Source organism: Pongo abelii, chromosome 15 (assembly GCF_028885655.2).
Source record: "Pongo abelii isolate AG06213 chromosome 15, NHGRI_mPonAbe1-v2.0_pri, whole genome shotgun sequence".
Lineage (NCBI taxonomy): Eukaryota > Metazoa > Chordata > Mammalia > Primates > Hominidae > Pongo > Pongo abelii.
In genome coordinates, this window is record NC_072000.2 from 33,224,472 (window position 1) to 33,241,174 (window position 16,703).

General features: G+C 36.3%; 1 protein-coding gene across 5 annotated transcripts in view; it reads right to left on the reverse strand.

Moving 5' to 3' along the window:
* PRKD1 (protein kinase D1) overlaps positions 1–16,703 on the reverse strand; it is a 361,380-nt gene that overhangs the window by 66,495 nt on the left and 278,182 nt on the right. The window lies entirely within an intron of this gene.

The following is a 16,703-nucleotide window of genomic DNA, read 5'->3' on the forward strand; positions in this document are numbered from 1 at the left end:
TCTCATTTATATATCTTAGTTATTAAGTTCCTACTCTAGAGCAATAACTGTATTAGGTGCCTTAAAAGACAGGCCTTATTATCTAGAGATGAGGCATCTAAGCTCATAAAGTTTAAATACATACCCCTGGGTCAAATGCTAGTAAACAGTGGAACCAAAATGTGAACCTACATTTGTTTGCCTCCAGAGCCCTTGTTTTATCACCATACTCAGTTAATTTCTAATTTTAAATGATTATTGATAAGACAGCAATAAATCACATTTACAAAAAATTTCTATCCCTTTCAATCCCTATCTGCACCAAAAGGTTAAATACTATTACCAAAAGTGAAAACTATTATTTTCAGATTCACTAGGTACAGTAAAAAGAAACTTAAAATGAAGTTCTACACAGGAATATTAGGCCTACAGTTACATTCACAATTACAATTCCATAAAGAAAAACTGTAAAGCATAATTATTCTGGAAAGGTTCAACTCTTGCAGATAAGTCTAGGGAGATTATAAAAATAGCCAAAGGTTTGCCAAACCAGGATCATGAATATAATGAATAAATTACCTTCAATGGAATTAAATAATAATTAAATCCACAGGGTAAACTGCCTGTTCCAGTGTTCTCTAGTAACTGTAGCCAATGGGCCTGTTTTAAGCATAGACTAAAATGAAAATATTTTTCCATAGTTGAAAAGTTTTAACACTCAGAATAAAAGATAACCTGATGTCACACTTTGTTAGAAAATTTAACATGTTCTCAGATTTGGAAAATCCTATGAAAAGCTGGACAAATCACTGTTCAGTTACATTCCTTAATTTAAGATACCTAATTGTAGGCTGTGCTAACAGAGCCAGTTTGACATTTACTATACCATGGTGCAAATTCATTAGAAAAGCAAGAGGGAATCTAGTAAACTGAATATTTTCTTTTCATCCAACATAAAGACTGCCATAAACTACAAGAACTAGAATTATTTTTGAGAGGCCATTTCATTTATTACCTTCAAGGCAAGATTATGTAAGAAATTTAAAAATGCTCCAAGTTTAGGCAAAAGAAATTAGCAGTCACTCTGTAGCCCAGAGACTATACCACACACATTTTCAGGCAATAATGAGATTTACACAGCCAGCCACATGTGTCCTTGGCACAGAATATGTAATTTATAGTGTCAACTATGTAATTTATAGTGTCAGAAATTAAGATTTTAATAGCATTAATAAAGAGTGCCCTCATACCATTCATGCCATTTTAAATTTCAAAATCAGATAGCAATCCAACCAGACTTATCTTTACCTTTTCTTACAGTCCCAAATATGAGTAATTATTTTCAATATGGCCCATTTTTCTAAATGAAAAAGTAAAGCTTTACAATCTTGACACAGGGCGCATGCATAGTAACTTATTTTGTAGAAACCGATTTACTGCTGGAAGGAGACTGAGTTGTTTAATTGTACTAGATAACGAACACCTTGGGAAAGCGAGAGTGGAGAAGCTGTCTGAAGTTCTGTTTTCAGTATTCAATTCTATGTTTCTGGGAGTGTATACACACATATTTGCATGTGCTTTCCCTAACATGAGGCAAATCTGAAGTGCAAAAACAAAAAAGTAAGACTGGGTCATTATCTGATGATTCCCTAAGTGCTTATAGGGTTTTTATCCTTCCTTCAATCAAAAATGTAAAACAAGGACTTTGTTGATATATAACAGATTATTAAAAAAACCAACTGGCTATGGAATAAGGCCATTACCCTGTAATATATATTTATTTATATTTATCAATATTTACCTAAATGTTTAAGAACAACCCTTTCTGTAATCCTGCCATCATCCCTTTACAAATATTTCTTTTTTTTTTTGAGATGCAGTTTTGCCCTTGTTGCCCAGGTTGGAGTGCAATGGGGCAATCTTGGCTCACCGCAGCCCTGCCTCCCGGGTTCAAACGATTCTCCTACCTCAGCCTCCTGAGTAGCTGGGATTATAGGCATGTGCCACCACGCCCGGCTAATTTTGTATTTTTAGTAGAGACGGGGTTTCTCCATGTTAGTCAGGCTGGTCTCGAACTCCTGACCTCAGGTGATCCACAGGCCTCAGCCTCCCAAAGTGCTGGGATTACAGGCATGAGCCACTGCACCCAGCCGGCAAAAGTATTTCTAATGATGTGATCACAAACTAAGACTTAAAGATTTTCAGAATCAATGACACATTTTGTCATTAATAATTAATAATCAGTTGTTATTTTAAGCAAAAATATAAAATTCCAATTACTATGTGAAGTTTTATGCAAAGGCATGTACACCATAAAGCATAATTACAGTATGTTTTGGTTTGATATATCAAGCTACAGAGCAGGAAAAAATTCAGAAATTAATAGTTTTAAAGGAAATGATACTTCAAAAAAAAACTCATTGATCTTTGCATTTTAAGATAATTTCAAGAGGAAACTAGAGAGTAATTCGGAAATGTCTGCATGAAATGCATTTTTTTTTTTTGAGATGGAGTCTTGCTCTGTTGCCCAGGCTGGAGTGCAGTGGTGTGATCTCGGCTCACTGCAAGCTCTGCCTCCCAGGTTCACACCATTCTCCTGCCTCAGCCTCCCGAGTAGCTGGGACTACAGATGTCCGCCACCACGCCTGGCTAATTTTTTTGTATTTTTAGTAGAGATGGGGTTTCACCACATTAGCCAGGATGGTCTTGATCTCCTGACCTAGTGATCCGCCCACCTCGGCCTCCCAAAGTGCTGGGATTACAGGCGTGAGCCACCGCACCCAGCCTTGAAATGCATTATTATACAAAGTAAAGAGATTTCATTATATATCAAGTTTATATGTTATAACAACTTTGTATGTTTATTATACATAAATAAAACTCAAATTCTTCATTAACTTACTACATTTTCTTGGCTTACTTGTATATTTAATTACAATGTGCACAGTACTTTAGAGTTTTAAATAACACCTTTCTTTAAAGCTAACTATAATAAAGTGAAAATTCTTCCTTACCTGTCAACACTATTGAAGGTTTTACTGGGTTTATTAAGTTAACTAAATGGTATTTAGGTTAATTTTCACTGTTAGTTTCTATTGCAATTTGGCCCCATGTATTTGGTGAACCTGAAAAATCTGCAGAATGATTTTTTTTTTTTTAATGAGAAGAGGAGGGAAAGTTGAAATGCTTTGGAAAGTCTGTTTTGTTCTGCTTCATTAATATGTTCAGAGAAAAAAAATGGCTCAAAACTTAAAGAGCACATTTAAATTTCATTTTTTATAACTATGGGAAACACATACAAGAGAATGCATTTTTAAAAATTTTATATTTTTATATTAGCCATATGTTCTATGAGTTGGAGGAGTTTAGATCAACTGACAGGTGTGGAACTTTTGTAAGAACTGACATCACTGTAAAACATGGTATTGAGATAGATGCATATAAATGATTTGATTTGGCAAATTATAAATAATGACAAATATAAAGGTATTTTTTGTGTTAGAAGTGTAAGAGTTAACACATCATGCATGGGAGATAATATGAGAACATAATGATGAAAGTTGTATTTTAAAGCCAGGAATAGAGATTAAATCAAATAAAAATTATGGAGATCAATTTTTTTAAGTTTGTGTTTTCACAAAGCATCTTTAACATTCTTATACCAAGCGTTTCATTTGAAATTACTGCCAAAGCTGGAACTCTGTGCACTGAACACCTACTCAGAGAGACAATGTATCCTGCTCTTCTAGAGACTGAATTTGTTTTTTAACCTAGTGTGCTAAATTAATTGACTCAGCAAGTTTGGAACCTTCCCAGGAAATGATTGCTTAGATTACATTGTGGAAACTCCAACTGCCAGCATGTCTTTAAACATTTAACAGGACTGAAATAATTTCCCAACAAGGTATATTCCACTTAGCAGTTCAAAATGAACTCTCTTCATTAGTTAAGCTAGAAAACACAGAAGAAAAGTTGCCTTTACTTGTGGTTTGTTTATTGTCACTTGCGTAAAAAATCAAACATAAAATTCTCTGAGATAAAAGTCACTTGACAATAAAAAATGGCTCAAATGAAAATGTGTGCATTATTAAAATATTTCTGTGTGTTAACTAAAATTCATTTCACAGCAATTCACTGTGTCTGGATTTGGGGAGACAAACTCCCTTTAAGTTAAGGAGAAATAGAGAATACTTTAGCATACACGTGAACATCTCTTTATGGATTTTTCTGAATCATTTGATAATAAGCTCCTATGGAAGAACAAAGTCCGTGACAAACAGTAAGCAGTTTCACCTGAGATAAGTGTATGTTTTCAAGAACTAAATGCATAGGATTAGTGGATGAGACATTTCAATAGAAATATTTAATATACAGACTGTAATAAAAGATTTTTACAATTTAAAGTTACATAAACTGTAACACTGACATACTTGCTTTACAAGATTTCAGTTTTAAGAGCGGACACCTGGTTAAGGAATATTTTCCACTGCAAATGCTCTGTACTTGTCTGCCTGCTCCTTGCCCCTACTTCAACATGAAAATCTGTGCAGAACTCTTCTGCTACCAAACTCAAACACTTAATAGGCTGTTCATATTAATGGGTGGCCCTCAGCATCAAGGATGCAATGAGGAATGGTTGAGATTATAGTAATTTGGAGAAGACAGCGTCACTGTAAAAGGGATGCCTGCAGCTCAGTTAGTTCTAACAGCTGCCATGTGAACATGTAAACTCATTGTTGATGGATCTTTTAGTTTTTCAAAAGAAGCAGGGAATCTAGGTGTGTGATAAAATAACTTGATCTAGATGTCAGCAACTGAAAAAAAAATTTAAAAACTTTGTGCCAGTCAATTTATCTGGGGACTAAATCTAGTTCAAATGGAGACCTTTGAGGTTATAAAAAGTGTTTTCTATCATTATCTAGTTCAGCCGAAGACCTTTATATATGCCAAACTATTTTCATAGCACTTTACATGGATTTCATTTATTTATACCTCATGTATAAATAAACTATACATTTTATACAACTATTTATACATTTTATACAACTATTTTCATAGCACTTTACATAGATTTCATTTATTTATACCTCAGGTATAAATAAACTATACATTTTATACTACTATTTATACATTTTATACAACTATTTTCATAGCACTTTACATGGATTTCATTTATTTATACCTCCATGTTACATCTAAAGAAACTGAGTTACTGAGAGATTAAATCATTTTCCCAAGATCACACAACTTGTAAGTAGCAGAACTATGAATTCAGGTAGTTTTGCTCCAGATAACAATGATTCCTTTCTCCTTAGATCCTCCCCAGCTCTCACATTCCTTGATTTTATGCTAATATAGAAAACAGCAAGTATTTTCTTCCTCTCAGTTAATCAATAAGGATGACATAAGAGGCAATAAGACAACAAGAATAATCAAATAGTAGTGTGTTTTATGTGGCAAAAATGATATGCAGGATATCATGAACCCCTTAACCTTGACCTACAGAAGAGATTTCTAACCAGCTTGTCTGTACTTAGATGATAGGACCTGAGTCATGTACGTTTTCCAGAACACAGTAACTAGTGGAATAAACAGCTGCTATTGCATAAACATCACTCAGTTGGCTGCCTACTTTCCTATTCAGGTGTTATTATGCTTAAAAGATACTGGCATAACTATGCAAAAATAGATGCAAGCAAATGTTAATCTTTTATTCCGTAAGTTTCAAGATCTAGCATTTTGTACTATCATTCAAAAAACAGTGCAGAGTAACAGCTTAAGACAGTTCTCTCCTATTGCCATTGAGATGGATCTATCTAATTTAGCAAGTGTTTCCTGGGGAAAATTTTACCTGAAAGCTCAATTCAGATGCTTCAGGACATATAAATATGAGGAAATAACATTCTCTGTGCCCAATTAGTTTACTAGCCAGTAGAGTCCTAGATACAGCATAATGTTATTATTGTTGACCTTTATATTTACTCTTTCCCTTTCTTCATAGACGGTTTCCTCCTTATTCTTCAGATTTCAGTTCCCATGCCCCGTTCTCTGAGAGGCCTCCACACCACCTAACTTATTGCTTACCCCCACTCCATACTCTATTACTCTCTCACATCATCCTGTCTCCTTCAAAGTCATTAATGCAGCATGCAACTGTATTATTTACCTATTTGTTTACTGGATTTTTATTGTCTCCCTTCAACAGAATATAGGTTCCAGGAGGGCAGCATCTTTATTATTTCGTTCATCATTGTATCACGAATTTCTGGAATACCATGTCACAAAGAATAATTGCTAATATATATATATATGAAAGTTCAAAGGAAAGATAAACCATATTCATGGTGGAGGCGAGGGGTCATTCAGAAAGGGGGTTTCCTGAAGAAAAGACATTTGCATGGACCCCAAGGTGAGTCTTGCCATACCATGGCTATGTTGTGTATTATTAGCAATTAAAATTTTGTTTGGGTGTGGGGTGGGGAGGAAGGAGGGATGGTTAATGGGTGCAAAAAAATAGCACAGTGAATAAGATCAAGTATTTGCTATCACAACAGGGTGACTACAGTTAAAAATAATTTAACTGTGTATTTTTAAATAACCAGAAGAGTATAATTGGATTGTCTGTAACACAAAGGATAAATCCTTGAAGTGAATGGATACCCCATTTACCCTGATGTGATTATTAAATACTGCATGCCTGTATGAAAATATCTCATATAACCCAAAAATATATATACCTACTATGTACCCACAAAAATTAGATAGATAGACAGACAGACAGACAGACAGACAGATAGATAAATTTTTTTCAGGACAATTCAGTCCTATCAATCTGCAAACTGTCCAGAGATTTCTTTTTTATACTTCGAAACTGTCTGTCTCACTTAGGGATGATGACCTAACCTGCTGTTAGGAAAACATAGTGCTGAATGATCAGTCTGAGGCTTCTTTCTGAAGCAAAAAACAAACAAACAAACAAACAAAAAACGAAAAAAAAACCCCACACAGTCATCTGCAACAACACTACATGAATATATGACCTCTCACACAGGAGTGGGGATTTTCCAGCACAGAGCTCTTTGACAACAGAAAAATATGAAAACCCTTGAGAAATGGAGTTCATATAGGAACGCACATGTTTCCAGGCTCTATAATTCAGGCGGTAGAGAGTAGGGTGTTTGCTGAGTTTCAGGTTGTTTGGTGGTATTCAGATTCTCTATCCCTTGAGCTACCTGTCAAATATCCTAAATATATAGCATAAATAAAAGCTAATCAACACCTTTTCATAACAGTGAAAGGGTGGCTACAGGGCAAGCAAAAAAAAAAAATATGTGCCCACTGCTTAGTGGTGGCAGATACTGTGTTATACTGTGGAGAATCCATTTCTTAATGTTTACAGCAATCTGTGAAAGCTTTCAAAGTAATAACATATATAATCTCTTATTAAAATACAAGGTGATCTAGATTTGCTGAGTGCTAAAGTAATCGTGGAAGTTACATTAACTTTTATATTGCCTTTGGTTTACTCTTTTCAAGTAAACCAAAATGAAGGGTAAAGGAACCCTGATATTTTCTTAAGTGATCTACCCATTGCAGGGAAAGCACCAGAACTGTTCAAAAATTATTGCAAGTTACATGTACATTTCCACTGAAGAAGAAAATAACTGCATGTCAACAACTTCTACTTTGGGGCTTTAAGTGTCAGAAAGTGAAATGGAGGGTAAACACATTATGTGGGAAAACCAAGGACAGTAATTTTAAAGGTAAATATTCCCATAGTATTTGACCTTACCTGAATAGACAAGGACCTGGCCTGGGTTTACGATCTCACTGGAAAGCTGAATGAAATAGTCTGAAAAGAGACTGTGGCATTGATTACTACTGCCTTGGAGACACCAAGCGGCTGGGAAAGTATGCCATAAACACAGTCCTAGGCCACAGAGGCGAGAGCCTCTCCCTTCAAAAACAGCCCATAAGGATAACTTTATAGTGTTACAGGAAATAAGGGGCCGGAGAGACCAAATAGGGGTGCAGGAGAGTTTATTTAAGGTGTACACTAGCTTAGCAGACATGTGTCCTGAAAGACTGAGCACAAGACAAGGAAAGCAGATGCCTTTTAAGCAGTTTATGGCGGGAACTATGTGTTGCAGGAATCAGGCTTACAGAAGCGAGAACGAAAGCAGTTAATCATTAGGTAACATTCTCGAGATTCAGCTTACATCTTGGGAAAAACATGTCCTATAACTTATGCTCATCTATTTTGTGACCTTGCAGCTGCACAGCAAGGAAAACAGAAACTTACAGACCTTACAAAATATATGGGAAAGAGATAAGGTTAATTAATGTCTTACAGTTTCTACAGAAAGGCAGTTAACATTCTTTTTTAACTTTTACTTCAAGGGGGTTCACCAATGCCTTACAGCTAAACTTTTATTATTTTTTCTATTTCACAAGGACAATCAATTCTTTAACTTTCCTACTTCAATCCCCCCTTTGGTGCTCTGTAAAAATGATGTTTAATAAAGACCACCACAATTTTTTGTTTTTTTTTTTTGAGTGGGTATATATTTTTTTGAGGCCAGGCCTGGTACTTGGTTAAGGCCCTGATTTGAGTAGTAGTATGCTTCGTTACCATTGCCTCTACAGTTGACTGGATACTTTTGATTAATAGGGGCAGGCGGCAAGGGAGAATTAGACATCTTTTAACTACAACTATAAAGCATTAGAGTCTTGAAATTTTATTAGAGTCTTAAAATTTTTTATTAGAGTCTTGAAATTATCGAAAGATGAGAACCATTCATTAAAAAGTGAATCTGGGGACTATTTTTTCCCGGTTTGAACTGTGACATGAGCAAGTTTAACCATTTTCCCTGGGCCTGCCTTATAAATGCTGTGTTTACCATGCATTTGCTGGCCTCACAAAGTCTTTTATAAAACTGGTTGGGGCTTTTTTTTTTTTTTTGAGACGGAGTCTCGCTCTGTCACTCAGGCTGGAGTGCAGTGGCGCAATCTCGACTTACTGCCAGCTCTGCCTCCCGGGTTCACGCTATTCTCCTGCCTCAGCCTTCCGAGTAGCTGGGACTACAGGTGCCCGCTACCATGCCCAGCTAATTTTTTGTATTTTTAGTAGAGACAGGGTTTCACCATGTTAGCCAGGATAGTCTCAATCTCCTGACCTCGTGATCTGCCCACCTCGGCCTCCCAAAGTGCTGGGATTACAGGCGTGAGCCACCACGCCCGGCCTGGCTGGGGCTTTTATCTGCACCCTGAAGCACCTTTGAGATTTTTTTTATATTGATTGCTCTTTTTTTTGCCGTTTCTTAAACTTTGCAGGAGTATCTTTTGGTATCTCTGCAGCGGCTGTAGTTGGGCTGCCTTATTTGGGTCCCAGTGGGGGTCCTTTTGTTCCTTGAAAGTTATTTGTATGACTCTGGCACAGACAGACTTGAGATGGCCTGCCTGACTTTTTGAGCCATTTGTTTTAATTTCTTGCAGTTTTGATTGTTTTTTTCACAGGTGATACTGGGGACATGTATTTATTTGAGCTTTACTTTTTAGACGCAGGTAGCCTTGGTAAAGGGGGGTAAATTGGATTGTAAGGAGGAGGGGTCTTTATTCCCTCCAGTGGTTCTTGCAAAACCGGTTTTTCCTGTGGCTTTCCTTTTGTTTCTGTGCTTGCCGGTGAAGTTTTTATTTGTGGTTTGGTTTGTGTTACAAGTTTTTGTGATTTTTTTTTTATTTTGTGTTTACTGGTGAAGTTTTTACTTTGTGTTTGTAGTTGTTAGTGTAGTTGATTTTTTTTTTGGCTTGAGCATCAAGAGTTTGTAATAAGCTGTTAAACAGGGCTGTATTTAGCTATGAGTTAATAAAAGGAAATTTGGTTTGAATGTCTTGACTCTTTTGACTTTGGTTATTACCTTAAATACATGGCTAATTGTTTTTTGTTTTTATTTATAGCGCCTTTGGCTGGCCCTTCAACATTAAAAGAGGGTTATTTTAATTCATACAGGGTTTTCAGCATTTGAGGGGTTAACTTGACTTTTTGATTTCCCATAAAGCCTTTTTTAAAGTTTTTAAATATGCATTCCAATGGAGAGGGTTTTGACGATTTTCCTCCCATTTCTTCCCAGTAACGACACAGCACATTCACTTTTCCTTTCTTTTTAGACCAATCAGACCTGGTTGGTCTTACACTTTGCTTAGAGCATACAGCCTCTACTAAGAGACCTGTAGCCTTCTACATGTCACTCCTCATGTTGCTTCCTTCTGGAACCGTCTTTATCACACACACTCACACACTTCCCTGCTTGCAGCTCCCTTTCCTGGTTGGGGTAGCGAGCCACTCTCGCCACCTCCAGTTTCCTAGTTGGGGTGGTGAGCCACTCTCGCCACCTCCAGTTTTCTTTTCCTAACTGACTTAGCGAGCCACTCTCCTGTCCTGTCTCTGTTGGGGTGTGAGTTTCATTCAAATCAATGAGCCAGTCTTGTTGTCCCCAGCCCCTCTGGGTGAGATTAGTTGTCACTCCCCTGGAGGTGATCAGGCTTCCCTTCTGTCCTTAGGGACAGGTCCTGCCTCAGGGCCGAAACCTTACCGCGGTTCAGATGTCTGCGCAGTGCTTCTGATACCATCCAGGAATCCCCTTTACTGGTTCAGTTGCACTGTCTGGAAGGGCACCAGGACATGGGAGGGCTTATCCCCTTCTGGGCTGAAGCTCTCCCATTGGCGTCAACGTTCCCAGGTTTCCTCTGTCCCAGGGCCTCAGTCCCACAGGCAAAGGAGACAGAAATCTGCCATCTCCAGTCCCGGGTTTCGGCACCAGAAATGTTGCTGCAAATTAAGGTACCAGAGAGACTGAACAGGGGTGTGGGAGAGTTTATTTAGGGTGTACACTGGCTTAGTGGACATGTATCCTGAAAGACTGAGCACTAGACAAAGAAAGCAGTTGCCTTTTAGGCAGTTTTTGGCAGGAACTACGTGATGCAGGAATCAGGCTTACAGAAGCAAGAACAAAAGCAGTTAATCATTAGGTAACATTCTTGAGATTCAGCTTACATCTTGGGAAAAACATGTCCTGTAACTTATGCTTATCTATTTTGTGACCTTGCAGCTGCACAGCAAGAAGGAAAACAGAAACTTAGAGACCTTACAATATATGTGGGAAAGAGATAAGGTGTCTTACAGTTTCCACAGAAAGGCAGTTAATATTCTTTTCTAACTTTTTACTTCAAGGGGTTCACCAATGCCTATTACAGCTAAATTTTTATTATTTTTTCTATTTCACAAGGACAATCAATTCTTTAATTTTTCTACTTCAATAGTACATTATAGAATCCTAGCCCATAACACTCAATGTCAAACATGTAGTGCTGTGTGTGTCTGTGTGTACATGCTCATGTGCTTCTGAAACAACGTGGTAAGACCAAAGACTAGATTTTAATGCAACTTAATTACAAAAGAGAAAGAGACAAAAGATAAGAGACTTTTTTCCTCTATTTATCCCACACCCCCAAAAGAGCTTTGGGTTTTAAAAATACAGAAAAGCACTCACTCAATGAAATTATATCACTCAAGTGATATTTTCAGTGCATGGCTACACAAAAATAGATACCACTAAAAACTGGGCTATTTAGAGAAAGAGGCATATTTGTTCGTAACTCCCTGACATTGTCTCATCTTACATTTCACTATATTTATTATTAAAATGGCAACATCGTCACCCTTTTTGAGAAGGCAAGAAGCGATTCATCTGATTAGATTAAATCAAGTATCAGAATACTATGTCTAAGGGGTTGAGTAAAATAATGTATCTAAATATTTGTGAAAAGACACAAATATTTTAGAGGCTGAGTTTTCTCTAGTTTCTAGAAGTCTAATTTATAGTACCTATTCCAATCTTCCACTCTCCTCTCTCCTTCTCATTATTATTTCTTCTATACAAATCTTTTTTTTTTTCCTGGGTAGGCACATTCATGAGGACATATAAACTGTTGAAGTGAACATGAGTAACCTTTTTTCATATTTTTTATTTATTATTTTATTTATGTATGTATTTTTGAGATGGAGTTTTGTTCTTGTGCAGGCTAGAGTGCAATGGCTGTGATCTCTGCTCAATGCAACCTCCACCTCCCAGGTTCAAGCGATACTCCTGCCTCAGCCTTCTAACTAGCTGGGATTATAGGCATGCACCACCATGCCCAGCTAATTTTTTTGTGTTTTTAGTAGAGATGGGGTTTCACCATGTTGACCAGGCTGGTCTCGAACTCCTGACCTCAGGTGATCCACCCACCTTGGCCTCCCAAAGTGTTGGGATTATAGGCGTGAACCACCATGCCTGGCCCTTTTTTTCATATTACTCAGGTAGCAGTTCAGAAGTTATGAGCAGTCAGTAATTAGGGGAGAAGAGACTTAAATCTGTCACAGCCTAGAACATTAGATGGACGCAGATGCCCACAAGTAAATGCCTGTAATTCCTAACAGTGGAAGGCTCTGTTTTGTGTCTTGTCAGGAGTGCTATGGAGGTCACCGTACCTTGCCTGAGAGGTGCACGGGACCTTCAGAGCTGTTACTAAAAATCCTATTGTTTTTAAGACCTATATATTAGTAAGTGTGGGGCAATTGGTATATGATGCCACCCCCTCCCAGTAGGGTTCATGAAGAACTCTCCAGTAGTATTCACATTTACAATCACATATCTGCAAGGTTTTGTTCAGAGCATGAATTCAGAATGGACATATATGATAACCCAGACTTGTGGAATGAAATCAGATAACTGTAACTCAAAGCAGGCCTCACAATCTTATTAATTTTACTGAAGGACACTTTCCCCAGAAACTCACTATGCATATAGTCTCAGGAAGCAGGGAAGTTCTGGATAAAAAATTTTTGGACATCTGTCCTCACTGAAAGTACACACTGCCTAGGTTTGAACTTGAAAAACTAGTTTATACGATCATCAAAGGAAAACTTGCAATTTCTGGCAAATGTACTACATGGGTGTCATGGTGCATATTTAAATGGAAAAATAACTTTTTATTTCAGAGAAATCACCAGAATTCCTTGAATTCCAGAACACAAGAGTTAAGTCTCTACTTCCAAGTAGACTTTCGCCGCATTGAAAAATATCCTGGAAAATGTTCATCTGGGCAGTAAATATCATCATAGTTAAGAAATAGCTTTTTTGTCCATTATTTGCTTATTTGAAAAGAAACTACTTTGACTATTATAAAATGTATCAGGATCATATCTAATTATAGATAGAAAATACAATGCTGGTATTCTCTTGTTTTCATTTTTTAAATAAATGAAAACAGCAACTAAATGAATCGTTTTTGAGGGGAGATTTTCTATGAACTTATGCAGCCTAGCGCTCATTTTAGTACAATCCGTGTCTTCATTACATGTAAGTCAGTAAACCTGTGTGAAAATAATAGCAGTTTATGGCCAATTGTTATTTAGAAAATACGCAACCTCACATAAAAAGTTAAACTGAATATTGTCCAAATTTCATAAAATTAAAGGATATAAAATGGTCAAATGCAGAGAAAGCTTTTAGAATGAGCGATTTATTTCCTAATAATTTCTGTAAGGTGGCCTGAATGTTAAGAACAACCAAAAAGATTAGGCTAGAAGCATTTAATTCCAAGAAAAAATAAGTTTTCTGTAGAGCCTCTTAACTTCAAAGCTAAATTAGTAGATACCTCCTTAAAGTCACTTAAAAACATTTAAGATAACTTTAGTAAAGTTATTTAATTTTTTTAAACAAATCCATAATGTAAAAAATGCTGTCATCAATTATATCTTATGGTCACACAGGTCATCCAATATCTTAAATTCTGCTTCATTTTCTACCTTGACTTCAGTTCTTTTACTTCAAGAAAAGATCATTCTCCTCAATTGCTTGACAAAAATATTATCTTTAATTTGGCCATGTTGATTTATTTTCAACACGTCTGTATACGGTTAAGTCTCTATACAGTAAGAGAATGAATGAAAATATGTCTTCTCCATGTTAAAAAAATCAATATGGGAAAAGACATAAAAAACATACAGATCACAGATTAATAGAGGATAACAGTCATAATACATAAAGACTATAAGCAACCAATAAGCAACTCAATGGAAAAAGAGAAAGGCAATTCACCATGGCTGAAATACAAATGGCCAATTAACATATGAAAAGACTTTATTCTCTCCAACAAAGAAATATACAGTTAGGCAGATTATATATATATATATATATATATTTCAAATTAGCAGGGAGGAAAAGCCTTTTAAAATATTGACAACACCTGTTGTTGGGAAGAGTATAAGGAAATGGAAACTCTCATACACTATTTTCAGTAGAGTTAAAAATGTAAACTTTCACACTTTTGAATAATTTTTTTTTTTAAAGAAAAGCAGTATAACCTATTTGGATTCTAATAATGTTGTCCACTAACTCATTCAGTAAATAATTTTTATTTTTATTTTATTTATTTATTTTTTGAGACAGTCTCATTCTATCACCCAGGCTGGAGTGCAGTGGCATGATCTTGGCTCAATGCAACCTCTGCCTCCTGGGTTCAAGCAATTCTCATACCTCAGCTTCCTGAGTAGCTGGGATTACAGGTGCGTGCCACCACGCCTGGCTAATTTTTGTATGGTTTTAGTAGAGGCAGGGTTTCACCATGTTGACCAGGCTGGTCTCGAACTCCTGGCCTCAAGTGATCTGCCTGTCTCGGCCTCCTAAAGTGCTAGTATTACAGGTGTGAGCCACTGTGCTTAGCCAAATAAATATTTATTCAGAATTTACTAGTGCTTTTACAAATATGCAAAAAATACATAGAGATGCTTATTTTTTGCATTATTTCAAATTTAAAATGGAAACAGGAGGAGAGATTGGTTACATAAATCAATATATTTCATTGTAATATAATACCAGGAAGCTTATACAAAGACATATACTATATTTACTTGTCGGTATATGGTTTACCTATGCAAGCTCCACGAAGGCAGATAATTTATCTATTTTTGCATACTTGTGCACCTCAGGGTTACAGACATAAAAGTATAAACTGACCAGGACATGCTGAACATGGAGCAATGGCCAGGTTTCTATAACCATTCTGCTACTTGCACAACTGTCACTAAAACATTTCTCTGAAGAAATTTTGGTCGAATTTTATGCATCAGTTTCTTCCAAGACATTTATAAAGAGAAAAGTCTGTTATCTTTTTGACAAACTAGACGTAAACAAAGTTCAAGAAAAATAGCTCATGCCGAAAACACATCTTATTTCCATCAGGAGCTAGCCTGTGAAGGCCTGGTTGCTTTTAATTTGTACAACTTGCACAGAAAATCAGACTACTCTTCAGTCCTCCTTTATGCAATCTGTTCCCAACTGCAATGTGGGAGAAGGAAGTGAAAAATGTTTCCCGTCCTTCTTTGGCTTCATGCCCAAAGGATTATTTGAAAGGAAAGATACTAATTCACATTTAAAATTATGTCTAGAAGGCATTTTAAATTACAAACCAAATTTACAAGACTATAAAAAATTACACTCACCTAGCTTTCACACTGGACTTATTCTAAGTAGGACACTTTTTTAATAAGAACGATTTTCCAAAAATAGAAATTTACTATTATTGAAGCAGATGTCTTCATCCTGTAGCTTATGAATCAGAAATCTTGACTCATCCATCTTAATTAACCCAGAACATGTTCTGGTAGTGTTTTCATTAGCTTCCTTTGTTAGAGTTACCTTAACAAGATCATCTTAGAATGGATACTAATAATAATATTTGAAATTTATAGTCCCACGAGGGAAAATAACAGTATGTCAACTCTCAATTGACCAAGGTACAGAAATAAAAGACAGTAAACATTCACAAGTCAACTGACCAAAACAAACCACAAGAAGAGCACTGTTGTATGCTCTAATACTTGACCTAAATACTTCTCCTCTACGTTCACATCATTCATTGCTTAAGATAGAAAAAAGGCCAATTTTGGAGGAGGGCTTAACTAAAACCTTTTTTAAAGGAAATTTGTGTTTTTTCCATATATAATTTCTGTCTGGATTGAGAGACTGACATTTCCATTTGTATACCATTTTAAAAAAATAATTAATAGATTGTGATAACACAAAAGGATGGAAAGATCCTTTATTGAAAAGGTAAGTTCATGGGTGCAGCACCCTAACATGACACATGTACCCTAGAACTTACAGTATAATAAAAATACATATATATATATTAAAAAAAGAAAAAAAAAAAAAGAAAAGGTAAGTTCAGGAACTGTAAACAAGCCGTTACAGCCATCTTTAGGCAGTATACTGGGATGGTGTCCTCACTTTGCATGCCTCTGTGGTACCCGGGATCAGGACATAGTTCCAATGTGCATGAGATTCATTTAACATAGCATTGCGTAAGCGAGGGCTGATGTATTCTTCTTTATTCTCAACGTGTCTGCTCAGTTTCATTTAAAAAAAAAAAACAATGTTATGAAATCAAGCAATCACAGGGCAAAATTTGACCTGAAAAACCTAATTCTATTACTCTAGACTTCATTGCTCTTTGGCTTATTGGGACTGTGAAAAGTTAAATATAACAGGACAAAAGCAAGGAAAACCTGAGGGCTTTCTGTAGGTCAATGTGTTGAATTTTGAGCTAAACCCTGACCTGATTATTCTCATAAAGTCAGTACAGACAATTGTCTGATGTCAGCGTAATATGCTGGTTTGAAA